Raw genomic sequence first — 26,694 nt, forward strand, 5'->3', positions numbered from 1 at the left:
TTTGCGGTGTCCTTTTATAGACAGGTACAAACAACTTACATCATTTCTTTACGTACCAGGTTACCATCCTCTGTTGCCTAGTTACCACCCCTCACCTTATGAAAGGGGGGCTTATTTACTATCCTTCATGCTGTCAGTTCTGATCTGGTCCTGCACCTAGGTCGGTCTGTGCATTAGTCTTTGAGGAGTCTTTGTACCATGTGCATAGCATTGGTGATGGCACAATCCAGTCAGTTCTCTGGCCTGCCGTAGAATTGTCCAGGAAACATAATCTAGACCCAAATCTCCAAAATAACAACCAAACAGGAAAACACCCATCGTTATACACATAAAGGAGCAAACAAATGGAAGAAAGCTAGTTCTCTTTCCTCTTCTGCAAGTTGCCTTTAGTTGAGGAGGAGACTGTTGGCCCGGGGAAAGCATGTGGAGTGTTAGTCTGTTATCCCATTGCTCGGAGACCAACAAAGGAATCAGCTGCTCCTGAGGGGTGGAGCAGAGGTATCTTTCCAGGAACAATTGCTTGCTCTTAGCCCTTTCCAGCTGCCTCTGTCTCTTTGGGTATGTCTACACTACAAAGTTAGTTCGAACTAACGGACGTTAGTTCGAACTAACTTCAATAGGTGCTACACTAGCGCTCCGCTAGTTCGAATTTGAATCGAACTAGCGGAGGGCTTAGTTCGAACTAGGTAAACCTCATTTTACGAGGACTAACGCCTAGTTCGAACTAGCTAGTTCGAACTAAGGGCTGTGTAGCCCTTTAGTTCGAACTAGTGGGAGACTAGCCCTCCCCAGGTTTCCCTGGTGGCCACTCTGGCCAACACCAGGGAAACTCTATGCCCCCCTCCCGGCCCCGGACCCCTTAAAGGGGCACGGGCTGGCTACGGTGCCCGTGCCAGGTGCAAGCCTGCCAGCACCCAGCTAGCAGACCCTGCACCTGGCACGGCACAGAGCCACCCACCCGATGCCCCCCAGCCCACCCCCTCTTGCCGGGACCAGGCTGGCGGCTCCCGGGAGCTTGCCCTGGACCGCAAGAGGCGGGCACCTTCTTGGGCTAGTGCAGACATCGTGGACCTCGTCCACGATCTCCGCACTAGGCACAGGAAAGTGGCTGTCTAGGGCAGGAGAGCTGCCAGCCTGGCCACCCAGGACCAGGTGTGCATGAAAATCAAGGGGGTCCACTGAGACCCCCGACACTGAGCCCTGAGCTTACAATGGCCGTACTGGGTCAGACCAAAGGTCCATCTAGCCCAGTAGCCTGTCTGCCAACAGCGGCCAACCCTAGGGACCCTGGAGGGGATGGACCGAAGACAATGACCAAGCCATTTGTCTCGTGCCATCCCTCTCCAGCCTTCCACAAACTTTGGGCAGGGACACCACTCCTACCCTCTGGCTAATAGGACTCCATGGACCCAACCTCCATGACTTTATCTCACTTCCCTTTAAACTCTGTTCTAGTTGTAGCCTTCACAGCCTCCTGCAGCAAGGAGTTCCACAGGTTAACTATTTGCTTTCTGAAGAACAACAACTTTCTCTTACTAGTTTCAAGCCTGCTACCCATTCCTTTCCTTTGGTGTCCTCTAGTCCTTCTTTATGGGAACTCAGGAAGAACTTTTCTGAATGCACCCTCTCCACCCAACCCCTGCTTTTAGAGACCTCTATCCTGTCCCCCCTCCGTCTCCTCTTTTCTAAGCTGAACAGTCCCAGTCTCTGTAGCCTTTCTTCATCTGGGACCTGTTCCCAACCCCTGATCATGTTAGTTGCCCTCCCCTCTCCCAGCCTTTCTCTTCCCCTCTCCCACCTCCTTTTCCCAGTCTCCCCCAGTTTTTTTCAATAAAGACAGAGTCAATGTTGGAAGAAACGTTATCTTTATTTTGTACATCAATAAGAAGGGGGGCTAGGGAAGGGTAAGTGGAAGGAGGTGAGGGAGGAATGGGGTACGAGCCCCCGATGGGGAGGACTGGGCTGGCTCTGCGGGCTTCTGGGGGTGGAAGCTCTCCTGCAGCCCCCCAATTACTCCCTCTCCCCAGATGGCAGCCTGCGGCAAGTGCAGCCGGGCTGATGGCCGAGTGCTGTGATGTGCCCAGTGTGGGCACTCAGGGCACTCCAAGCCAGAACTTCTTTGCAAGCGGGGCACCCCTTAGAACTGTGTGTCCGGGGTGGGGGTCGGGACCCTTTAAGCGCAGCCCTCGGCTAGCCTGAGACAGCATCTCCATGCTCTAAGTCCTCCTTTTATGCCCTGCCGGCACTGCTTCTGGCCATCCTTAAGCCCTGTTCAGAGTCCACTCAATGTGGACTTACTAGTTCGAACTAGCAAAACGCTAGTTCGAACTAATTTTTAGTTCTAGATGCGTTAGTTCGAACTAGCTTAGTTCGAATTAACTAATTCGAACTAAGTTAGTTCGAACTAGCGCTGTAGTGTAGACGTACCCTTTGTGAGTAAGGGTACATCTAAACTACGTGCCTCCGTCGACGGAGGCATGTAGATTAGCCAGATCGGCAGAGGGAAATGAAGCCGCGATTAAAATAATCGCGGCTTCATTTAAATTTAAATGGCTGCCCCGCTCTGCCGATCAGCTGTTTGTCGGCAGATCGGGGCAGTCTGGACGCGACGCGCCGACAAAGAAGCCTTTCTTGATCAGCACAGGTAAACCTGGTTTCACGAGGCATACCTGTGCCGATCAAGAAAGGCTTCTTTGTCGGCGCGTCGCGTCCAGACTGCCCCGATCTGCCGACAAACAGCTGATCGGCAGAGCGGGGCAGCCATTTAAATTTAAATGAAGCCGCGATTATTTTAATCGCGGCTTCATTTCCCTCTGCCGATCTGGCTAATCTACATGCCTCCGTCGACGGAGGCATGTAGTTTAGACGTACCCTAAGGTTTACAAGCAGGGCTCTCAATGACGATGCTTTAAGGGCTTGCCATAGACAGCCCCCCAATGCTTTCTGAAAATTGGTTTATGGATATGAATATGCATAACTCAAAGATACTTTAGACAAAATGGATCAAGTATTTTTAAAGTTACAATCTGCTGCACGTGTCTGTTCTATTACTGTGCGGCTACGTCTACACTGGCATGAATTTCCGGAAATGCTTAAAACAGAACAGTTATAAGTATTTCCAGAAAAAGAGCATCTACATTGGCAGGATGCTTTTCCAGAAAAGCCCTTTTTCTGGAAAAGCGTCCGTGGCCAATGTAGACGTGCTTTTCCGGAAAAAAGCCCCGATCGCCATTTTCGCGATCGGGGCTTTTTTGCGGAAAAGACTACTGTGCTGTCTACACTGGCCCTTTTCCGGAACAGTTTTCCGGAAAAAGGACTTTTGCCCGAGCGGAAGCAGCATAGTTTTTCCGGAAAAGCAGTTGATTTCTTACAGTAGATCGTCAGTGCTTTTCCAGAAATTCAAGGGGCCAGTGTAGACAGCTCGCAGCTTATTCCGGAAAAGCGGCTGATTTTCTGGAATAAGTGGCCCAGTGTAGACACAGCCTGCATGTATCATTCTTGTATGTGAAATCTGAAGTGTGGATCTGAAGTAATGAGGGCCCTTACTGATACTCCAGAAACATAATGGCTCACTACTCAAACCAGCAATCTGTGAATGGCTTTGTTTGTCCTGTAAACGCAAATTGTGGCTGATCCTATAATGTCATCCTGCACTGTCACCTGATGCTAGAACCCATTTTGGATCTTGCACTTTTCCAGTAAAGGTGAGACAAAATTGAACTGAACAGAAGAATTCCTGCTTTGGGCAAATGGGATTTAAAGGTGGGAAACCAAATGAGAGAGTAGGGGCCAGATGCCAGGAGACCCTCACTTAACCACGCAAGATGCTTGCTGGAAACATCCAACACTGAATAGGGGCAGGATTGGGCCCAACCGAGGAGGCTGCCTACCTTGTGAAAAAGGTGATTAGAATACTGTTAGCAGAAGGATTTGCATGTAACAAGTTTCTTGACATAGTAGGCTTAATTGGCATGTTTTATTTATTTTGGCTTTGTAATTTACTTTGATCTGTTTTCACTTGCAGTCACTTAAATCCTATTTTTTATACTTAATAAAACACTTGTATTTATTTTCAAGCCCCGTGTAAATGATATTTACCTGGGAGGAGCTACAGCTGTATGTATCTCTTTCATTGATAGAGTGAACATCTTAGGAGCTTTCTCTGTGTAATGCTTATACAGAGTACGATGGATTTATTTGGGGTTTTGGTCCCTTTTGAAGGTTTCCTGAATGCTCTTAAGGCCCTAGAGCTGAGCCCTCTGACAGCTGAGCTGGCTAAGCATCTGTGTTGCTTTTCTGTGTTATCCCAACTCTGTGCCTTGGCTGGGAGAGACCAGAGCTTCTGATCCAGCAGACCAGTGTGGTGGGTGCCCCAGAGGGCAGGTGGGTGGGCTCAGAGGTCTGACCAGCACACCAGGGGCTGGTCCCAAGAGGATCCAGTGATTCAACCCAGAACAGGGCTCTTCTTTCCCCCCCCCCTGTAATATGATTATAGTTTAAATTCACTCCTGGAAAGGCTGGCAGTGAGCCAGCGCCTAGCAGACCTGGCAGAAAAAGGCCCCTGGAACACTTCATTTTCCACATCTGAACTTCTACCCACTAACTATGGCCACATCCGTCAGATATCACTTCTCTGAAATGTTCAAGCAAGAGTGTGGTGGCTTATTTGCCAGTCTGTGGCAAGTCACAACAGCCTTCTCCAAGAGCATGGACAAGGGAGTTTCAGGGCACATGCTCTTAGAGATGTTTTCTCTTGTCAACAGTTAGCATAGCCCATGAATTGTTGAAGGACGCAGAGCTCAGCTCGCTGAAGAAATGCTCCATTTTGGCTGGCAGAGAGAAGAGGCTTTTGCATGTGTAACAGCCTTAGAGGATTGAACTTCAGTGATGCCTGTTGAATCCTAGAATCCCAGGGCTGGCAGAGACCTCAGGAGTCTTCAAGTCCAGCCTCCCCGCCCAAAGCAGGACCAATCCCAATTAAATCATCCCAGCCAGGGCTCTGTCAAGCTAGGACTTAAAAACCTCGAGGGATGGAGATTCCACCCCCTCCCTAGGGAACCCATCCCAGTGCTTCACCACCCTCCTAGGGAAATAGTTTTTCCTAATATCCAACCTAGACCTCCCTCAGTGCGACTTGAGATCTTGTTCTGCCATCCATCACCACTGAGAACAGCCTCTCTTTGTCCTCTTTGGAACCTCTCTTCATATTGTTAAAGGCTGCTACCAAATCCCTCCTCACTCTTCTCTTCTGCAGACTAAACAAGCCCAAATCCCTCAGCTTCTTCTCACAGGTCATGTGCTTCAGCCCCCTAATCATTTTGGTAATGGGGGGCCCAGAACTGGACGCAGTACTCCAGATGTGACTGCACCAGCACTGAATAAAGGGGAATAATCACTTCCCTAGATCTGCTGGCAATGCTCCTCCTTATGCATGGTCTGGCCCGTACTCAGGGGGTGTGTGAAACACCCTCCATGGTCCCCAAGTAAGCATGCTCTGGCTGGCCCAAGCTACCCTCCCCCATGCCCTGGCCAGTTGAGGGAAGGCTGGAGCTGATTTCCCTGCTTATTTGGGGGACCGTAGTGGGTGCATTCACATTTATAAAAAAGCACCCCCCCCCCACAGAAACTCCTGCATACAGGCTGGACCCTAATATTTTACTAGTCTTCTTGGCTACCAGGGTGCACTGTTGACTCATATTCAGCACCTCATCCACTGGAATCTAGGTCCTTTTCTCTGAACTGCTGCTTAGCCAGTCGGTCCCCAGACTGTGGCAATGCTTGGGAATCTTCCGTCCCAAGTGCAGGACTCAGCACGTGTCCTTGTTGAACCTCATCAGACGCTGCACCCACTGCTGCATTCTGAGCAACTCCTGAAAAATGAACCAAGCTTGAAATAAAGCCCTTGTGGGAGGGGTCCTTATTGCAGGTATCAGACATGCAAGCCCACTGGGTGACTGAACAGCCCTACTGCCTGCTGTAGTCTCTCAGAGGGTCTGTCTACACTAGCCCCCTCATTCGAACTAGGGTGGCTAATGTAGGCATTCGAATTTGCAAGTGAAGCCTGGGGTTCAAATATCCCGGGCTTCATTTGCATGTTCCTGGGCGGGTGCCATTTTTAAATCCCCTTAGTTCGAACTGACTGCCCGTTGCTACACGCGGCAGTCAAATGTTGATCCAAACTAAGTCCTCATTGCAGGAGGAGTAACAGTTAATCCGAACTAAGGACAGTCAGTTCGAACTAAGGGGATTTAAAAATGGCGCCCGCCCGAGAACATGCAAATGAAGCCCAGGATATTTAAATCCCGGGTTTCATTTGCAAGTTCGAATGTCGACATTAGCCACCCTCATTCGAACTAGGGGGCTAGTGTAGACATACCCAGACAGACAAAGTCTCAGCATGGGGTGCCAGAGAAAGTCGTGGCTGCTTGAATGAGGAAGGGGAAGGTTGGCATGCAGGGAGATGAAATCATTTGGGACCTTGGGCTAAGAAGGAGCTCTGCCTCCACTAGCTCAGCTCTCCAGCAAAGGCTGCCCTGCCCAGGGTATCTAGCGATTGACCACCAACGCCTTGGGGGTACAGAGGGCACACATGTGACACAGGACCTGCTGCAAAAGAAGAGTCAGGAACAGTAGTAAGCACACACAGACGCTGATCCAAATCTCAGGAGCTGCATAGGAGAAAGCTCTTGTGCACAAATGCTGGCCCACAGGGAGTGACAGAAAGGGTTAGGGTTAGGGTTAGGGTTAGGGTTGCTGGTGCAAGGTAGGCAGAGGGATCAAGGGGAGGAGCAGAGAGGCCTGAATCGAGTTCAGTTGGAGCAGCAAGCCTATGGAGAGCTTTTAAAAACAAAGAGGCAGTGGACTCACATCTCAGAGACTCAGGAGATGTTGGTTCTGTTCTTGTCTCTGCTCTGGACTCACTGTGTTGCCATGAACATGTCTCTGAACCTCTCTGTGTCCCACTTCCCATCTGCAGAAGAGGGGCAGCGATACTTTCCTATGTCCAGTGCAAAGCCAAATCCAGAGAAGCCAGTGAATCATCTCTGAGGGTATGTCTACACTACCCTCCTAGTTCGAACTAGGAGGGTAATGTATGCATACCGCACTTGCAAATGAAGCCCGGGATTTGAATTTCCCGGGCTTCATTTGCATAAGCGGGGAGCCGCCATTTTTAAAACCCCGCTGCTTCGAACCCCGTGAAGCGCGGCTACACGGGGCTCGAACTAGGTAGTTCGGACTAGGCTTCCTATTCCAAACTACTGGTACACCTCGTTCGAACCAGGGTTTTAAAAATAGCGTCTCCCCGCTTATGCAAATGAAGCCCAGGAAATTCAAATCCCAGGCTTCATTTGCAAGTGCGGTATGCCTACATTACCCTCCTAGTTCGAACTAGGAGGGTAGTGTAGACATACCCTGAGATAGATCCTGAAATGAACAGAGATATTTGAGGACAGGATGGCAGACATGTTCCTTCTGTGGGAGGAAGAGCAAGGGCAGCAGTGTATGCTTGCTGGAAACCCACGGGCTTGGGGAAACTAAGGAAAAGGGAGTTTTAATATTAAAAACAAGAGGAGAGGAGGCCTCCAAAAGGCTCAGAGCAAACAAAGGGTACGTCTAGACTACCGCGTTTTGTCGACGGAAGTTTTGTCGACAGATACTGTCGACAAAACTTCCGTCGACAATTTGCGTCCAGACACATGGAGTTCTGTCGACAAAGCAAGCCGCTTTGTCGACAGAACTCCGTAGTCTGGACGCAGTGTTACAGGCAATAACACCTTCTGTCGACAGAACTCTGTCGACAGAAGGTGTTTTGCCTCGTAAAATGAGGTATACCAGCGTCGACAAAACCGCGGAGTTCTGTCGACGTTATGTCGACAGAACTCCGCGGTAGTGTAGACGCTGGTATTGTTTTGTCGACAAAAGTCCACTTTTGTCGACAAAACTAGGTAGTCTAGACACACCCAAAGTCTAAGCAATTAGGATCTGTTCCCATGTCACAGAGGAAGTCACTGGGCTTTCCAGTCATATTTTTATTGATTTCAGGGCAAGAAGATAAGACTGAGTGGGGTAACAGGAGAACAAAGATGAGAGAAAAGAAAAGAGACTGTGGAACTCACTGCCATAGGAAGTCCTTGAGACTAAAGCAAGGGTCAAAATTAGGATTCGACACAGACAACAAGAATTCACTATTATTTATTGTACTTTTCTTTGAAAGGGATAGTAAATCTTATGCTGTAGGGCTGAAGCCCATCTCTAACTATTGGGCAGTGTCTACACTGGCCCCTTCTTCGGAAGAGGCATGCTAATTTAGAACTTTGGAATAGGGAAATGCGTGGGGGATTTAAATGTCCCCCGCGGGATTTAAATAAACATGGCCGCCGCTTTTTTTCTGGCTTGTGAAAAAGCCAGAAAAGAGCGTCCAGACTGGCGCGATCCTCCGGAATAAAGCCCTATTCCGGAGGATCACATATTCCTACTTGAAGTACAGGGATAAAGCGGCGGCCATGTTTATTTAAATCCCGTGGGGGATATTTAAATCCCCCGCGCATTTCCCTATTCCAAAGTTCTAAATTAGCATGCCTCTTCCGAAGAAGGGGCCAGTGTAGACACAGCCTTGGAGATCTACTGTGGGGGCAGATCATCCATCTACCTATGGGGATATTCTTACCTCTTGCTTTACAGCAGTTGGTGCTGGCCAGGGTCCGAAACATCATATTAGGCTAGATGGATCTCAGCTCTGATTGAGTCTGGCAATTCCTATGTGCCTGTGTTGTATATATCACACACTCAGCAACCTACAGCTACACCCACAGCTGGGCAATAAATACACACAGACATCACAAGGAGATTGACTCAGCACATACATTTGCTATGTCCTGTAATTAGTTGTATCTGAATGATTTCCTCAGTGTCACTCTCTTTAGTAGCCAGGCCACTTAAGGGTCAGCTCTCCTCAGAAATGAACCAATGTGGAAAAATAAATAAATAAAGCAGGGGCGTGTTTCTTATCAGATATACTCTTTTGGTAATAGCAGTCAGACCCCAGTGGGTTTTAATCCCATTGGCCAAATAGAAGCAGCATGGCTAAGGGAGAGGGAACAGAGTCTATTTATTCTCAGAGATCTTCATTAGAATTGTTTGTTAAATTCCTGTCAGTTCCCCAAGAAGGCAATGGGGTTGCATAGTTGTCTGTGAAGATTGAATTGGCCTGCAGCCCCTCGTTAATGGCATGGTGCATGAGCTGTAGCAGACTCAGCCTGACTCTCGGAAACCAGAGGGAGTCGAAAAGCGACATCTTGCCTTGTAAACAGCACATCTGATGCAGAACTAAGACGCTAAACACAGAGTCCCACAATGACGTTTTTTCATAGTCAGTTTTCAAATCGCCTTGTGAGCCAACGCATCAGGTTCGAAAGCTTGTTTCTTGGAGCTCTGGGCTCTCTGCCATCACGTTTGCTCCCCAAGCAAATTCGTGTTGTGCTACATTAGCACTTGCCATGGATTCACTGTGAATTCCAACCTGGCCGAGGAAGGCCCCAGTTCCAGGCCCTCTCCAGCTCACTCCCGGACAATCATCTCAAAGGCGAGAGAAAAGATTCTGGCCGTTTCTGATATCAGTGAACTGAGGTGGGCAAATCTGTGTCTTTGCCTCCATTTCTTCAGCTTCCTCTTCAAGGCCCTTCAGTGGGGCTAAAGTCAGTGTTTGAGCAAAACAGTTTTCCTCCGAAATGCCACTCGGTGTCCGAATTCTCTAGCAAGAGCTGCACAGGCACTCAGGGCTGCAGCAGAGAGAGACTTCTCTCCCCCCACCATAGCCCCATGGCAGCTAGCACCCCAAGCCCCTCATCCCAGGCCCCACTCCGGGGCCTGCAGCCCCAGCCAGAGCCATCATCTCCCCCTGCACACTAACACTTTGCCCAAGCCCTTTCCCTCTCCTTCCCTCCCCATGAATCCCTCACCCCCCCCATCCCAGAGTCTGCACCCCAGCCAGAGCCCTTACCCCTCACATCCCAACCCTCTGCCCCAGCCCTAAGCCCCAGCCCATACTCTGAACCCCTTGGCCCCATCCCCACTACACATCACCTCCATATGGAGCACATAAAATTCATTCCACTTATGCAGGGGAAAACCAGAGGGAGTATTGCTCCGTGCTAGTAGAATCTACAGTGTTTGTATGAACTCTGGCAGGGAATTGAAGGAGTTAAGCAATATAACACTGGGGTTCAGGCCCTGATCAACAGACTTCCACATCTCCACTGCTGTTGGACAGTTGGGCTGTGTCTACACTGGCATGAATTTCCGGAAATGCTTAAAACAGAATAGTTTTCATTATAAGTATTTCCGGAAAAAGAGCATCTACATTGGCAGGATGCTTTTCCGGAAAAGCCCTTTTTCCGGAAAAGCATCTGTGTCCAATGTAGACGCGCTTTTCTGGAAAAGAGCCCCGATCGTCATTTTCGCGATCGGGGCTTTTTTCCGGAAAGACTACTGGGCTGTCTACACTGGCCCTTTTCCGGAACAGTGTTCCGGAATAAGGACTTATGCCCGAGCGGGAGCAGAATAGTTTTTCCGGAATAGCGGCTGATTTTGTACAGTAGAGCATCGTTGCTTTTCTGGAAATTCAAGGGCCAGTGTAGACAGCTCGCAGCTTATTCCGGAAAAGCGGTTGATTTTCCAGAATAAGTGGCCCAGTGTAGACACAGCCTTGGATTACACTTGGGACCCACTAACATTGTGACTGGGTGTACTAGGGCCAGAGGCCTCTCTGCCTCCCTAGCCCCAGGAAAGGAGCAGCAGAGGAGTCCTCCGAACAGCTTAGAGTGGCTGTAGGGAGCAGCCAGTAAGGGCCCAGGAGGGCTATATCAAAGGAACTGCAGAGCCAGAGTTGGTTTCTGGTTTGGGTTATAGCGTGTGTATGGAGCTTCAGGGGGTAGCCGAGTTAGTCTGTTAGGATATGTCTACACTTGCCCCCTAGTTCGGACTAGGGAGGCAAATGAAGCATACTGAATTTGCAAATCAAGCACAGGATTTAAATATCCCGCGCTTGATTAGCATAATCATGGCCAGTCGCCATTTTAAAATGCTGGTCACCTGATTTAACTCCAGCGTCCATGGCCAATCTAGACGTGCTTTTCCACAAAAAAGCCCCGATCGTCATTTTCGCGATCGGGGCTTTTTTGCGGAAAACACTACTGTGCTGTCTACACTGGCCCTTTTGCGCAAAAGTCTTTCGAAAAAAGACTTTTGCCCGAACGGGAGCAGCATAGTTTTTCCAGAAAAGCACTGATGATTTTACATGAGATCGTCAGTGCTTTTCCAGAAATTCAAGCAGCCAGTGTAGACAGCTGGCAAGTTTTTCCAGGAAAGCAGCTGAATTTCCGGAATAAGATGCCAGTGTAGACACAGCCTTACAGAAAAAGCAACAAATGGTCTGGTAGCACTTTATAGACTAATGAAACATGTATAGACTAATGAAAAATGGTATCTTGAGCTTTTGTGGGCACAGCCCACTTCTTCAGATGACTGGAGTTATGAGTTGGGGATATGAAAACTCAAAATAAATAGGAGAGGAGAGAGAAAGAAAAGGGGAGGAAGTGGGAGACAGAGCATCATTAAGTATCTGGAAAATGGGTACTTAAGCCTAAGCAGATAAAAATCAAAATCAATAGCTAGATACCTAAAACAGGAAGGATACCACTCAGGGAGCTGTTAGCACCTTCAGTGGTTATTAAATAGGTAGAGTCCCCACCAGCCCATATCACGATTGAGTCCATTAGCATGTGAATCGTATTTGTGGATGAACTGAGATTCCAGGGCTTCTCTGTGTATTTGGCTTGTAGAGCTGGTTTGTGACAAGCCAGCTACCTGCAGGTCTGTCCAACTGTGGTTGAAATGCTCACCAACAGGCTTCTGTATATTCCCTTTACGTATATCAATTTGTGTCCATTGATTCTTACCCACAGAGACCGTCCAGTGTGTCCAATATCTATAGCAGTGGGGCACTGCTGGCATTTGATAGCATAGATCAAATTACTGGATGTGCAGTCAAATGACCCTTGGATTTTGTGGCTTATGTTGTTTGTTCCAGTGATGAATTCACCAGTGTAGATATGTAGGCAGAGTTAGCATCTTTTTTGGTTGCTACTCTTGGAGGGTTTTAAGGACGTGCAGGACCACGGACAGCTCAGTGCTGGCAGGGATTGGGGCAGCAAGGAAAAGCTGTTTGGCCTGAGTTTAGATGAGACCTGGAGCTGTGGCAAAGAGTAGAGCCATGGGGAAATGGCCCCAGGAACTGAGAGCAGTATAAGTAAAGGGCTGTGGTGGTATGTGGCTGCTGTTCTTAGAGCCCTTAGTCTGGGATCCAGAATAGCGGGTGTCTCTGGGTCCCCCCCCCATAATTAGAGAACAACAGGATTGCTGGTTCCCTGGACAATGCGAGGGGCAGTTCTGTGGTCCTGGAATGAGTGGGGCCTTGGCTGGAAGTGGTGCTGCCTGGAACCGAACTGGAAGTGGGACAGCAAGTGGCCCAGCTGTAGAGATGGGGCGCAAGAAGATCAGGAGGGTGAAGCCGTTGCTTTCAGTGAGGAAGTCCCAGGGATATGGCTAAATGGCAGGGTCAGGGCTGTCCAAAGATGCATCCACATCTGACCAGAAGGGGGCTCTCATGAGACCAGGTGTGATGTAGTAGGTGGTACCTTGCTAGTTGCTATGCTGGGCAGTGGGCTGTGGGTGACCTCCACTGGCTGCTGTCTGTAGCACGGCCCAGCAGGGCAGGGGATGAGTCATTATGCAAAGGGGGCTCCAAACCTGTCTGACCAGTGATCTCCCAGGGAGCGGAACAATGGGAAGAAGGGGAGTGGAGCCCTGGCAGGGGGCAGGGCTGGAAGTGAGTTAGTTAGTTTTCTGTCTGGGAGCATGGAGGAGACAGCCTAGGCAACAGGCTGGAATTTAGGGGCCCAGTCTCCCCCATCTCAGGGGGGGCTGAGGCATCCTAGCCCCAGTTCCTGTAACTGGATTACATCTGTGCTGTATCCTGGAGGAGCAATAAACTCCCTTTATTCTATTGGCTGGTGGGGTCTGTCCGTTCCACTACGGGGGTGCAGGAGATGGGAAAAACCCAACGCGTTGTCACACGAGGGTATTGTGCTTAATTTGACTTTGTGTGTGGTAGAGAGAGGGGAGCCATAGGGTGACATGCAGGGAACGGGAGGTGACTGTGCCTTAGGGAAGGGATGCAAATCAGCCAGTCATCTCGTCTCTGACATGTGATCAGATTTGGCTCACTCCATTGGGGAGGTTCCCAACTGCTATGGTGGGGGAGGGGGTAGTGGCTGGCCCGGTGAGGGGAATGGGGCCTAGCCTGGTCTGAGATGGATCAAGTGATGAAGCGGTCCCAATACAAAGCAAGTGCATTGGGTGGAGCAGAGGGCTGTTGGTATCATGGAAGCGTGGGCAGAAAGTCCATGTGCTGTGTGGGTGAGCCTGAGGCAAGGCAGGACTCCCAGGGTACGTCTAGACTACATGGCTCCGTCGACGGAGCCATGTAGATTTGTTGTTTTGGCAAAGGCAAATGAAGCCGCGATTTAAATGATCGCGGCTTCATTTACATTTACATGGCTGCCGCGCTGAGCCGACAAACAGCTGATCAGCTGTTTGTCGGCTCAGCGCGCTAGTCTGGACGCTCCCCTGCCGACATCAAAGCCCTTTGTTGGCAGCCCCGGTAAACCTCATCCCACGAGGAATAACGGGGCTGCCGACAAAGGGCTTTGATGTCAGCGCGGGAGCGTCCAGACTAGCGCGCTGAGCCGACAAACAGCTGATCAGCTGTTTGTCGGCTCAGCGCGGCAGCCATGTAAATGTAAATGAAGCCGCGATCATTTAAATCGTGGCTTCATTTGCCTTTGCCTATCTGTCTAATCTACATGGCTCCATCGATGGAGCCATGTAGTCTAGACTCAGCCCCAGAGAAGGGGCTGTAGAGTAGAATCAGAAAGGGAATAGACAGGCTCTTCCACAGGGGCTTGGGTTGGGAGCAGGGGCAACTGATGTGTTAGGTTTGTACAGAGGAAATAAGGCTGAAGACCTGAGAAGATGTCCTGGGCTGAGCGCTGCGTGTGGTGTCGTTCCCTAGGACAGCAGCGAAGACCAGTCCTGCCTGGAACAGAGGTGGAGGCAAATATACGTTATGAGGAACAGTTTGAGGTAGAAAGCCAGATACATGTCCCCTGCTTTTATGTCACAGTAGAGCAGGGCTACTCAACACGTGGCCCGCGGGCCGCGGTGCAGTTTGGGTTTACGCGGGGCTCAACATGCAGCCCTCACGTGGGAGCCAAAACAAAAAAGTTGTCAATAGAACAGTCTTCTGTTGTGATGCCTTTTAGTAGTTAAATTCCTGGACTCTCATTGCTCATTAAAAGTGCTGTCATATGGGTGGAAATCGGGTAAATGTTGCATTTGATTAATATCAGCAGAACTGACTAAAATGGGGCCTGCATGTTGTGTAGTCTTGCCTGAATCTTTGTATTCATGCCCGTCAGTGTGAAAGAAGCTATGTGTATATATTTGCATGTATATGCAACCACACTTAAGTTGCGGTCCTCGGCATGTGCTTAGAGTATCACTGTGGCCCTTGGAGCTTCTGAAGTTAGTAGCCCTGCAGTAGAGCTAGTTGAGAATTTTCCATGTAAAATTCCATTTCCACAAAATCAGTGTTTTCTCTGGGGAAAATTTCAATTTTGCTAAAACTTTTCAATTTTTCTTGTCAGGAAAAACAAAACAAAACTCTGTTTTGTGTCAAACTAAAATGTTTGTTTGTTGCGCTGACCCAAAACATTTGTTTCCAGTCAGTTCAGCATTGAACTACATTTGTGGGTGGAGCAATGTTGCCTTGTGGGAGGTCAGAGCTCTTGGGCCTTCATTCTCTCCTGCGGGCTGGATTTGCTGGCCAGACCACCTCGTCCATGACGCAATGCAGTCGCCCTTGCTGAGCAGGGTACTGCATCATGGACGCCACGTGCATGGGAGTTGCCATCTATCTAGGACACAAGCCCATAGGGAAAACGGAGGCATGCGCCAACCACCGTACTCTTTCCATAAGGCAATTCAGGCTCACCAGGGGATGCCATTTAATGCTGCGTTGATGCTAAATGAAACTCTTCAGGGCAGTTCAGCACACTGACATGAAACACGCTGTCTCAGGGTTCTTTTAGGGGGTGGAGATAAAAATGCCTACATGTTTCACCATTTCTGAAGTGGAGTTTTTCAGAAATTTTCATTCCAGAAGAACATTTATATTTTATTTTTTGCCCTGATTGGGTGGAAAAACTATTGGAATTTGCCACAGGATGGAAATTCCAAATTTCCCTTTACTCTGATTCACATGCCAGTTAGGGCAGACCCACATTTTACAGACTGTGAGGAATGGCGATGTGGTGTACACACCCCACAGAGCAGGAAAGTGCTAGCTGCCTGCCTGCCTGCACGAGGTGGCAAAAAGAGGCGAGCCCAGCTCTGTTGGGGGTTGCTGGGTCAGCAGACCTGGGTCAGAGAGACACCTGGCAGGGCTGGAACTGACTAGCTGGCGGCTTCTGGTCTAATATAGAATTATCGGTGTGACTTGCTCCCAGTGACTTGCCTATTGTGGCTGAGTAAGACTGCTGCAGGCGCAGGCAGCAAACACTGCAAGCTCCAGAATTGCCTCATCTGGGCCCGTCTGCGTGCCAGAGAAACCAGTGGCAAAAATCATCCCCGTATCAAATTCTGGAGGAGAAATTGACACAGTTTGATGTGACAGCAAATTGCTAGAGTCCGTCCCCGAAGCCAGCCAGGATTCTCATCAGAAAGTGGTTCGATGCCGATATTTATATCCGTAACCACAGTAATGGCCTGGTCTGGTTATTTGTACGGATGTTCTATGGGCTTCACTAAAAATCCCATCAGTGGGAAGAGTAACTGAGCATGGTGCAGAAACACGGATGCCGATTGCAAGACAAGAGTCTGCAAGAGGGCCAGGGCTCCATCTCACCCGTGTTTAGCCGTTGAGTCACATGGGAGCTCGAGCAGGCGCTCGAGAAGTTCTTTCCTGCCCGTTTCAGTTCCCGTGCTCCGGATGTGGCCACCCTGCTGTCCTGTGCGCTGCCTCATTTCCCGCCTGCACTGGCGCACTAGCAGGGCTGGGAAAGCCAATGTGGAGTCCTTTTACATTTCCCCAAGAGCAGGTGGGATGAATCCAGGGGGCAAGTGGGCAGCGCAGACAGTGCTGCCGTGTTACTCGTTCAGTGCAGCATAGACAGCGGGGCTCAAACTTTTAGGTTTGCAGGCCCGCTTACCCCTGTCTCCAGGGCCAGGAGTGGGGCAGTGATGCAGGAAACACGGTAAAGGGGCTGAGGCAGGGGTGGGGCTGGAGGTGGGTGTGGGAGCAGGCCCAGAATTGTGACCAGGAGCTGAGAATGGGGGCCGGGGTGGGAACAGAACCAGGCTGCAGTGGGGGCTGGCAGCCAGGCCTGGGCTAGGTGTGGCTCTACTTTCAACCCTGCCCCCAGCCTCTGCACTCTGCCCCAGCTGGGAACAGAGCCACGGCCAGGAGCCAAGCCTGGGGGCAGGAGCAGAGCTGGCCCATGGTGGGGTTCAGTCGCCAGAGCCTTGGCCAGGTTTGGAGCCACCTTGAGCCTGGGCGTAGGGCAGGGCGCCATGGTCATGGATGGGGGCTGAAGTGGGTGGTGCTCCTGCTGCAACCACCAGGGGGCTGGCCCCCCTGAGCATTTCTCTGTGCCGCCCGTGGAGCCCCCCTCGGCTTGGGGGCCTCTGGCTTGGTCCACAGATCCTGAAGGGAAGCCCAGTGTGGCCATTGAATCAAAGGGTGGATGCGGACTCTTCCCAGCTCTGCCGCAGGTTTCCCAGGGGCCCTCGGGCAAGTCAGTTCTGAGTGCAGCCTTGCTCCCGCGTGTATCTGTCTTGTCGCACAGGTAGCTCTGCGGCTTCCTTCCCCGCAGCGTGGTGAGCTCGCCGAGAGCCTGAAATCATCATCCTCGTGTTCCCGTTATGGCTCGGGAGCACAGGCAGTGTCGGAGCTCCTCCGCACCTGTCCTGCTGGCAGTCCCCAAGGCCGCAGCGTGCAGGAATGGCCGAGTTCTCGCTCCCTGGGTCACTAGTGTATTTTGTTTCTTACAGGGCAGAGTGGTTAGCCCTGTTCCTAACCCTTAACCCGGAGGCGCAGCGTGTCTGTTTTGACTGGCCCCTCACCACAGAGCAATCTGGCGTGGTTGAACCGTCAGGTGTCTGCCCTTCTGCTTCGCCCTCAGAACCCCCTGGCACCTGCACCTTCCCTTAGCCCTGCACCCTCCTGGTGCTTCCCCCTTCCCTCACTGCCCCTGCCCCCTTTTTCCCTGGTGCCCACCCCCTCACCACCCTCTGCCTCCATTCCCCTCATGCCCGTGCCCTCACACATGCCTTGCTCCAACCCTGCCTTCCTCATGTCCACCCCTCCTTTCAAGCCTTCTCCCAGCACCTCTCCCTTCCCCCTCTAGCCCCCAATGCCTTTACCCTCTCCTCTCCCAGCATCACCCTGTCCCCCCTCCCACTGACACCTCCACTGCACTTGGCCCCCCTGGCATTTGTCTCTCCTGCACCCTGCCCCTTGGTGTCTTCTCCTTTCTTCTCCTGACCTGCCCCCTTCCCTCAGCACAAGCCCCTTCCTCTCCCACCCCTTCCTCTTTTTTCCCCCTTCCTCTCCCATTCCCTCCCTTACCTTACCTTTGGCTTCTGCCTTCCTATATGCGGGGCTGGAGTCAGAGCTGGCCCAAGCTACAGGCCAGCCGGGCCCTAGCCTGGGGTGCCTCAGGGGCGCCATGCTGCCGAGCCTGGCGGGGGCGCTCCCGGACGCCTCAGGGGCAAAAAGCCGCCACCGGCACACACTCTGGGGGTCATCAGAGTGAGGACAGCAGTGGACAGAAGAGGCCCTGAAATGGAAGGGGCTAACGAAGCCCTACATACCAATGTTCAAGCTTGAGACTCTAAACTCCCAAATGTAGCGGCTAAACGCAGGGAGCTGAGCACCTACAGTTCCCAGTGACTTGAGCGCAAGTTGAAGGCTCAACACTCCTGAAAATCAGCCCCCTTCTATTTAGACATCTCATATTTGATGCCCAGGTTTGCTCATTTGGCTTCTGGTTCAGATTCTAAATCTTCAGGATTCCTGCGGAAAGAGACTAAGAGCAGAATTTTCAAGCCAAACAAGAGTCCCCAAGGTCTATTTTCAAGAGGGACTTAGGCCTGATCCTCAAAGGTATTCAGGCTCCTGACTCCTATTGAAATCGTCTCATGACCTTTGCTTCACACATTCGCTGAAATGGGCCCAGATTCTCTAAAGGGGTTTAGGCACCTAACCCACTGAGATCCAGAGTTAAGGTGCCTAAATACCCTAGAGAAGGCAGGTTTAAAGCACTGAGGAACCTCTTTGGAAATCAGTTGTCCTTAGGCTCCAAAGTCACTGAGGTGCTTATGGAAACATGAACCTAAGTGCCGGGCAGATCTCAGAGAGCATTGTTCTGTGCTACAGGCATGTGTCTCGGCACGTGTCCATTGGGGGTGATCCCAGCTCCCTCCATGCCAGGTCAGAAGCCCCAGGCACAAGAACCTCTCTCTGGACAGCCCCTGTTCATGGCGTCCAGCTTGGTTCTTCTCCCCCACCCTTGGCTAGCACGAGGGGTGTGGCAATGCCACAGCCAGTGCAGGGTTTCCTGCCCCATGTAGTTGCCCCAGCCCAGAGGAGAAGGAGTGACATAGTGGAGGTGGGGCTGGTAGCTGGGTCCCCGTGAGCACTGCAGGACAGTGGGACTTGCCGTTTCCTACAGAGGCCGTCGGACCAAAGAAAAGGTTGTGGTGCTGCAGGACACGCAGGCCGCATGACTGTTGCCATAGCAGCAGAAGCAGCGATCTGCCCAGGTTTGCAACTTGTGTAAGGAGCAATCATGGGTGTCTCTGCCCAGCTTCTGTTCCTTCCTTCCTAGGGGCCAGTGCTGGCCTGGCCCTCGGTGGAGTCTCAGCTGCTGCCTTGTTTGCACCCCAGTGCTGTGAGCTTGCAAAGCAAAGGCCGTGAAATGTAAAGTTTGCACCTGCCCACTAGCACTGATGCCAAAGGCTCCTCGCTGCAAACTCTTGGCCAAGGGCAGGGGAATTAATACCTGCTGCAGACTTTGGTTTGACTCATTTTTTCTCCGTAACATCACGTGGGCTTGTTCGAAGATGCAGAGGGAGCCAGTGTCCACCCAAGGCCTAGTGGTGCTCTTCTCTTCTCCGATGTAAGCACAGCACCTGGTCCTCACTTGGTCGTTGTTGTTCTTTCTTTTATTCATTGGCATCAGTTACTGTCAGAGGTGTCAGATGCTTCAGCATCACCCCTGAGCCCCAGACTGCGTGGAGAGCGGGCTGCCCTGGGAACTGACCGCACTGTGGAGTAGATTGTCATTGTCATTTGAGGAGTGGGACTGGAGATCTGAGCTTGGTCTCTGGCCATGGCAGGTGCTCAGAGTGCGTTGGGACAGCACATTTTGCCCTGGAAGGAGGGGACAGGGACATGCAGTTGTGACGTAGCCTAGGTACCTTGCTGGTTGCTAGGCTTGGGCTGTGGGTGACCCCCACTGGCTGCTGCCTGTACCACGCCCAGCCGAGTAGCTGATGGGACAGGGAGGTGCCTGTTCTACCAGTTACTCCTCAGGGAGAGGAACAAAGGAAGGTGGAATGCCGCCCCTGGCTGGGGGGCAAGGCTGGAAGGGACGGTTTTTTAGTGGGCTGTCTGGGAAGCAGGGGAGAAGGAGCTAGGGAGGGGGCTGGGATTGTAGGGCCCAGCCACCCCCATCTCAAGGGGGGGCACTGAGGCCTCCTAGCCCCAGTTCCTGTAACCAGATTCCATCTGTGCTGTGCTGTATCCTGGAGAAGCAATAAACTCCCACTGTTCTACTGGCTGGTGGAGTCTGTTCGTGCCTCTACGGGGGTGCAGGAGGCGGGGGAACACGACGCGTCGCCACAGCAGTATTCAGCTGTGGCAAACAGTGTCTGCCCCTCAAACTACACTCGGTTTTATACTTTGGTAACAATGGACTCCAGAATTAAGATCCTTCCCTTCCAATCACCCACCTCCTGGGAGACAGGATCTTTGGGGGATAGGGTGGAGGATTGGCCACCCTACATTGCATTTTATAGCACCTCTTGGCCAATGGTTTTTCACATGATTGAGTGTCAGTTGTACGTCACCCCACCTAGGAAGTATATATTGCTGTCCCTCAGAGAAACTGAGGCACAGATAGGGGAGGGGTCTTACCCACCATGTACGGAGTCAGTAATGGAACCAAGGAACCCGCACCCTCTGGATCTACCCATTAGACCATGCTGTCTCTTATTCAACTGTATTGCAACACACTGCATGACCTTACCTAACCCATAATACACTGGAGCATGGCCCTTTTGAGTGTGAAGGAGCGCTGCGTTTCTGAAGGCTGGATGATCACAGCTAATGCACATTGTGCATGTTCTGGGTAGAGGAGGGAGACTTCAAGGCAAAGAGCCTTAGGCAAGAAAGAACTGTTTTGCTTGAAACTTATTTGTCACTCCTCCTGCAAGGCTGTAGGCGAGAGCGATCGCCATGCCTCGTGCCATGGAAATAGCCGGGGGGGCCTGCTTGACACATGTTCAGAGCCGTTCCCACAAACTGAAGTCATTTAATTGTGAGTTGCCTGTCAAAGAGACGTAACTTTCCTGGGGCCTGATCCTTGTGCCTTTGGCCTCAATAGCGAGCTGGAAAGCGCCCCCATGGTTTGCACCCCCGTGTGCTGATCCGACAGCCTGTAGGGAAAGGGGAGAATTTTCAGTGTAAGACAGTTGCTAGCCTGTGTCAAGGCTGGGCCCTGGCGTGTAAAGGCAATTAGTCGCCTCCCCTCTCCTGTCTGTGCACGTGGAGCCGTTAGGGGTTCAAAGGCAAATGCTGCTCTGTTTGTTCCGAAAGCTGCAGGCAGCTGCTGCTACGGGCTGGGCCCTGCCTTGTTTGCTCTTGGCCCGGCTGATGGCTTCCTCCCGCGATAGTCGTGAAGAGGCCAGTGGAGCTAGGGGTTGGCACATGAGCAGAAGCACCAGAATGTCTGGTATGTGGAGGCCCTGAGTTCTGACCCCTGTAGCTGGAGGGTTTTCAAACATGGGCAGAGGGCGCTGAGTGCAGGTGCTGGCATCCCTGCGTGGGGGTGACTCCTTGGCCCTCCAAACACTGCACAGAGGAGACCAGAAGGAGGCTGTGAAGGCTAGGACTATAATAGAGTTTAAAGAGAAGCTAGATAATTTCCTGGAGGTTAGGTCCATAAAAGGCTATTAGCCAGGGGATAAAATGGTGTCCTTGGCCTCTGTTTGTCAGAGGCTGGAGAGGGATGGCAGGAGACAAATCGCTTGATCATTGTCTTCAGTCCACCCCCTCTGGGGCACCTGGTGCTGGCCACTGTCGGCAGACAGGATACTGGGCTAGATGGACCTTTGGTCTGACCCAGTATGGCCGTTCTTATGTTCTTATGTTCAGAATCACTCACCCTCTTTTGCAATTGTCAAACAGAAGCACTGCACTGGCCCAAAGTGTCCATCAGCAGAGCCTGGACTGGAACACAGATCTTGTGAGCTCCATGCTGTCTCCTGGGCCACATGGAGCCCTGGGGTGAGCACCAAACCATTTCCCATGGGTCTGGTAACAGCTCGCGGCTGGTCAGGGCGCACCTGGACTGGGTTCACTCCAGAGATGAAAGCCATAGTCAGGCAGCTGTGATGAGATTACTCAGGGTCTTTCAAATTATGGACTTGGCTGAATCCGAGGCCCTGTGCCTAGGGCATGGGCAGCCATGGTTGGCATGTAAAGCCCATGGGAATCCCTGTTTGCTCGAGAGTCCACATGGCTCTGCACAGACCAGGCCTTCCCCGATATGGGAATGTTCTGAGCTAAAGGCAAAGCTGTGGGGTGGTAAATAGAGCTGCAAGTGTTCTTAGCACACATGGGATGCGTTCCCCGAGGAAGCTGATTGACGTCTAATAGAGCTGGCAAGATCTTTGACTCCAAATGGTGATGATATCTTGCCCGAGTATCCCTGCTCTGCAGGCTGCCAAGATTGATCAGATGCACTGGGTGGAGTTGCTTGCAACCAGCTGCCCCTTGCTGCCGGCTCGCCTGCCAGCTACACCCTGTGCCTTTTCAGTTTGGCATTTTAGGGCACCAGCGATGGGGAAAGTGGCTGCATCATCCTCTTCCCGCTAACGGGAGGGATGATAAACCCCAGAACAATTAACCATTCATGTCAGCGTTATCCATAGAGACGCTTCTGTGCAGCCTGATGGAATATTCCCGTTTATAACACTGGCTCCATTACTGCAATCTGCCATTCAGCTGCATTTATGCAATAAACTCACGCGAGTGATCCGGGACTCCCTGCTGCGACAGATTTGGGTCACACCGTGGGTGTGTGTTCAAGGACTTAGCCCAGACCTTTCTTAAGTGGCATTTAATCTCTGGGGCCAACAGCTGGTATAGAAACCCTGATTCCAGGCAGTGTCACACAGAAGATGGTGAGCTTTGCTGGCATTCCTTTATCACCAGCCAGAGGTCCTTAAAGACTGACCGTTTGATTTGGGCATAAGCTTTCATGCCCTCAAAAAATGAGACCCAAATCAGATGGTCAATCTTTAAGGTGCCACAGGACCCCTCATTATTGCGGATGCAGACTAGCCAGCTACCCTGTGAAGGGAGCACTGCGTTGTCACTCAGGGAACATCATGTCCCGGACTTGTGCTTTGCTAACGGCCAGCTCCTCCATGCTAACGATGGGACGCTTTGCTGAGCTGATCAGAAACAATCCCTCTTGGACAAGCTGGCTGCTGTTAAATCGCAGAGCAGGTTAGCACGAGAACCTGGAAAGCAAGCCTGCTCTGCAGCTGGCAAAACACGAGGAACAGAGCCCGGAGTTTTGATCCTCGCTGCGATGGGTGGAAGTCAGCTTGCTGCTGGCGTTCTTTTGATTCTCAGCTTCGCATTTGTTCACACATCAGAATGGGTGTTCAGATGGTAGATCAGATGGTCTGTCTCTGACACTCGCTGTGTTCTGTCGCTGTAGAAACCCGGCTCGTCCTGCAATACTTGTAGAGCCCGGGGCCAGGTTGTGGGCTGGCTGGGTCTTACATTTCATCCTCTGGACCCACCCTCCCCCAATAATGTTTTCTACAGACACCTCATTAAACCTGACTCTGATCTCAGTGTATTACTGGCCATTACAATTGGCAGGAGGATTTTTGTCACCAGTGGCGCTCATGGCAGCATTGTAAGCTGCCGCCTACCCCTCAGATCTGGCATGCTAGCTGCGATTTTCACAGGCTATTTTTAGCAGAGTAGACTGTCAGGCTGCCTGCTGCCACATGAGATCAGTCTGTGTTCTATTGACCTTTCCGGGGGCAGTATACTACAACACAGTGCAAATATTGTTATATATAGTGTCCTCCATATGTGGTGTTCCAGCGATCCGAATCCCTGCCCCGGCCGAGACAGGAAAGCCTGGAAAAGCCTGCCAACCTAGGAAGAGAGGATGAGGGACGAGCTGGAGTTGGAGGAAGGCTGCCCCAAGTTACAGAAAGTGCGGGAGGCTCACCCGCCGGGAGAGAGCAGCTGGCGGGACGCCCAGACTGGCCAGGGCAGTGGGGTTTGCAGTGGCGGGCTACGGAGGAAGAGAGCAGGCGGGTTCGTGGCACAGGGAGCGACGCGCAGAGGGCCCCGCAGGGCCGTTGGGAGGTGGAGCTAGAGGTGGCGAGAGGGCCGAGAACCGGAGCAGGATGGGGGGAGGGACATCCTGTCCCCACAGGCAGACTATAGCCGGGCTTATGTAGCCAGCAGCGTTTTATGATTCACTAGACTGTTGCCATCTACAAGGGAAGCGGATGGGGAACAAATCCAGACTCCTTTCCACCCGCTTTTCAACTTTCTGCCTTTGAAGAGCTAGGGCCCGTTTGGCAGCTGTGAAGGGAGGGGGGTTCACTCGGGAATGGGCTATCTCCTTCATGGTACGATGGAAGAAGGAAGTGGGTCTGGATGTACAACCTGGCCATCGAGATAAACATTCCCTTCCGCGCTGGGTTCACCAGAGTGCTCGAAATAGTGAATTTAGTGTTGATGCTCAGAGAAACCCGTTTATAGGCCATGCTCAGAGAAACCCGTTTATAGGCCACCCACATTCAATGAAGGTGAGCAGAGACCTCCGTGTGTTCTGCTGCTGTATGGTTCCAGGCCATGCCGAGAACTTGGTGAATATTGAACTCCCATGTGGAAGAGCTGCTGCATCTGGAGTCGCTGTAGGGGACTGCACTGTGATCCCGAAACTTCCTGCCTGCTCCCCCTGCAGTGAGGTTGGACAGTTTGGGAGCTGAAGAGAAATTCCCTTCCTCTGGGGGGATGGGGCAGAAGTGAACAAGCAAATGAGCATGGATCTTGCAGTGGACTTCATGGCCTGCTGGCCAGGGCCCCTGAGTTCAAGCCATAGTAACATTTCCTGGGCCCATCTGGAATTGTTTTGAGGGTTTAGGAATAGCCCAGCGGCTGCAAACCAGACGTGATGTACAGCGGGGAGAGCTGTGTCTGCAGGTGGGAAATCCGGCCTTGGGTCCTCCTTCCAGACAGGACATCGGCAACCCCTGTTACCAAGGCATCTGAACAGCCTTTACTAGACTTGCCGTAACCTCTGCACTAGGGCACCCCACAGGCAAGGCACAGAGAGACTACGGCTGAAGTTCACAAAGTCCCTTGGCTACAATGATTTCAGTGAGTTTGGGCACCACCTAGGTGGGTCTCAACTGCAGTGAGTTTGGGCACCACCTAGGTGGGTCTCAACTGCAGTGACTTGCCCGGGCTGGTGCTGGTCAGCACTGCTGAAACAGAGACCTGAACCAGGTCTTTTAATTTATAAGCTAGTGCTCTAGCCAGTGGACCATCCTTCCTCTCACCACCCAGCAGTCCCCCATTTTCCTCTCCTTGCACGGCAGTGTGGCTCATTGGTCTTAAGGCAGTTACATGTAAGTAGCTAGTGTGGTCACTGACCAATGCAGTGGCACTTAGACTGCAGCCACAGAGAAGAACAAGAGACCACTACAGCCTGGGCTGAGAGCCAGCTGGCTTCATAGTGCACTAAGCTCCCGAGGGCCCAGGTTCACATTTGCCTGGTGGTTACATATACACCTGTGAAATGCTGTCTCCCTCCCTTTTTATAATGGAGATTGCCTATCTTGTAGCACTGGAAGGGACCTTGCAAGGTCATCAAGTCCAGTCCCCTGCCTTCACAGCAGGACCAAGTACCATCCCTGATGAATTTTTGCCCCAAACAGCCTCTGCAAGGATTGAACTCACAACCCTGGGTTTAGCAGGCCAATGCTCAAACCACTGAGCTATCCATCCTTCACTTGCTGCCTCCCCCAGTAACACTAGGGTGGGAAGGACACCTGCCCCAGGAGCAGCCAGGCAGCCACCACCAACTTCCCCAGGCCTGGGGCTGGCATCAGCTGAAGGTAGGGAGGCGGGGTGTGTCCCCATGGCCTAATGGATAAGGCCTGAGCCCCTGAAGTCTGGGATGTGCCTTTCAGACCCTAGAGCAAGGGTTTGCCCCCTCGAGGGTTGTCAGCCCTCCTGGCTTGGGATGCAAAAGAATCGCTCCAAACCTGCCTCGACGGGGACACCTTCTGCCAGTTGATTGCATAGTCCAGCAGACTCCCCCCTTCCCTGCGGGGGTCCCCCCCTCGTCCAGCCAGCACCCCCTGTCGCAGTACCAGGCAGGATTTGGGATGCCAGGTCTGTGAGGAGCCTGCTCGTGTAGAAAGGGGAGGGGGTTATAAACCTCTGGTTGCCTGGGAGACCGGACACGGGTGGGAGCACAGCAGAGGACTGGCCCGCAGTGTGTAACACCAACAGAGCAAAGAGGTGAAGGTGCTAACCTAGCACTCGGGAGAACTGGCTTTAAGTCCTGCTCTGCCTGCGGCAAATCACTCAGCCTCTTTGGGCCCGTCGGAAATGGTGGCCGTTGCCTGGCCCTACCGCACGGTGCAGTGCCGGGGTGCTGGGGCGAAATTCGCACCAGAGATACACAAACGCTGGCAGCGGGTCCATCTCCGGGTTTAGAATCCAGAGTGAGCCTTGGGCTAGCGCTGTGGCAACAAATGACATCGGCAGCGTCTCCTAGTGGGAGCTCGAGGGTGCTTCACAAGGCGAAGGCAAAGGCAAGGGTGTTTTCGAAAGGCAGGTGCCGGAGCGCTCCCGCCACGGGCTCCAAGCGCCTGGCCGAGGGATCCCATCATTTCCTGCCGCGGACAAGCCGTCTGCCAAAGGCAAAGATCATTTGTTAATGGAAATCGGCCTCTGTGAGCTTCCCACTGCTGGTAGCCCCTCCATCTGCCAGCCAGGAGGGGCAGAATGAGAGCGTGGAAACAGAACCAGCAAACCTGCTTCCATCTGGCTTCCATACAAACTGAAATTAGCAACAGATCTTTTCTGTTGAGTATTTCAGGGTGTTCAGTGGGAAGTGGCAAGGCTCCTGGGTGGAGGAGAGGAGGGGGCTGGCTTCTCTGGGAACCTGCTACTGTGTTTTTAGAAGGCTTCCCTTATGGTGAAAGCAGCTTGCTGAACGAAGCGTCGGCAGATGGGAG

General features: G+C 51.9%; 1 protein-coding gene across 2 annotated transcripts in view; it reads left to right on the plus strand.

Annotated features, from left to right (window-relative positions):
- LOC102453851 (acid-sensing ion channel 2) overlaps positions 1-26,694 on the plus strand; it is a 370,636-nt gene that overhangs the window by 242,092 nt on the left and 101,850 nt on the right. The window lies entirely within an intron of this gene.

Source organism: Pelodiscus sinensis, chromosome 29, assembly GCF_052426305.1.
Source record: "Pelodiscus sinensis isolate ZL-2025 chromosome 29, ASM5242630v1, whole genome shotgun sequence".
Classification (NCBI taxonomy): Eukaryota; Metazoa; Chordata; order Testudines; family Trionychidae; genus Pelodiscus; species Pelodiscus sinensis.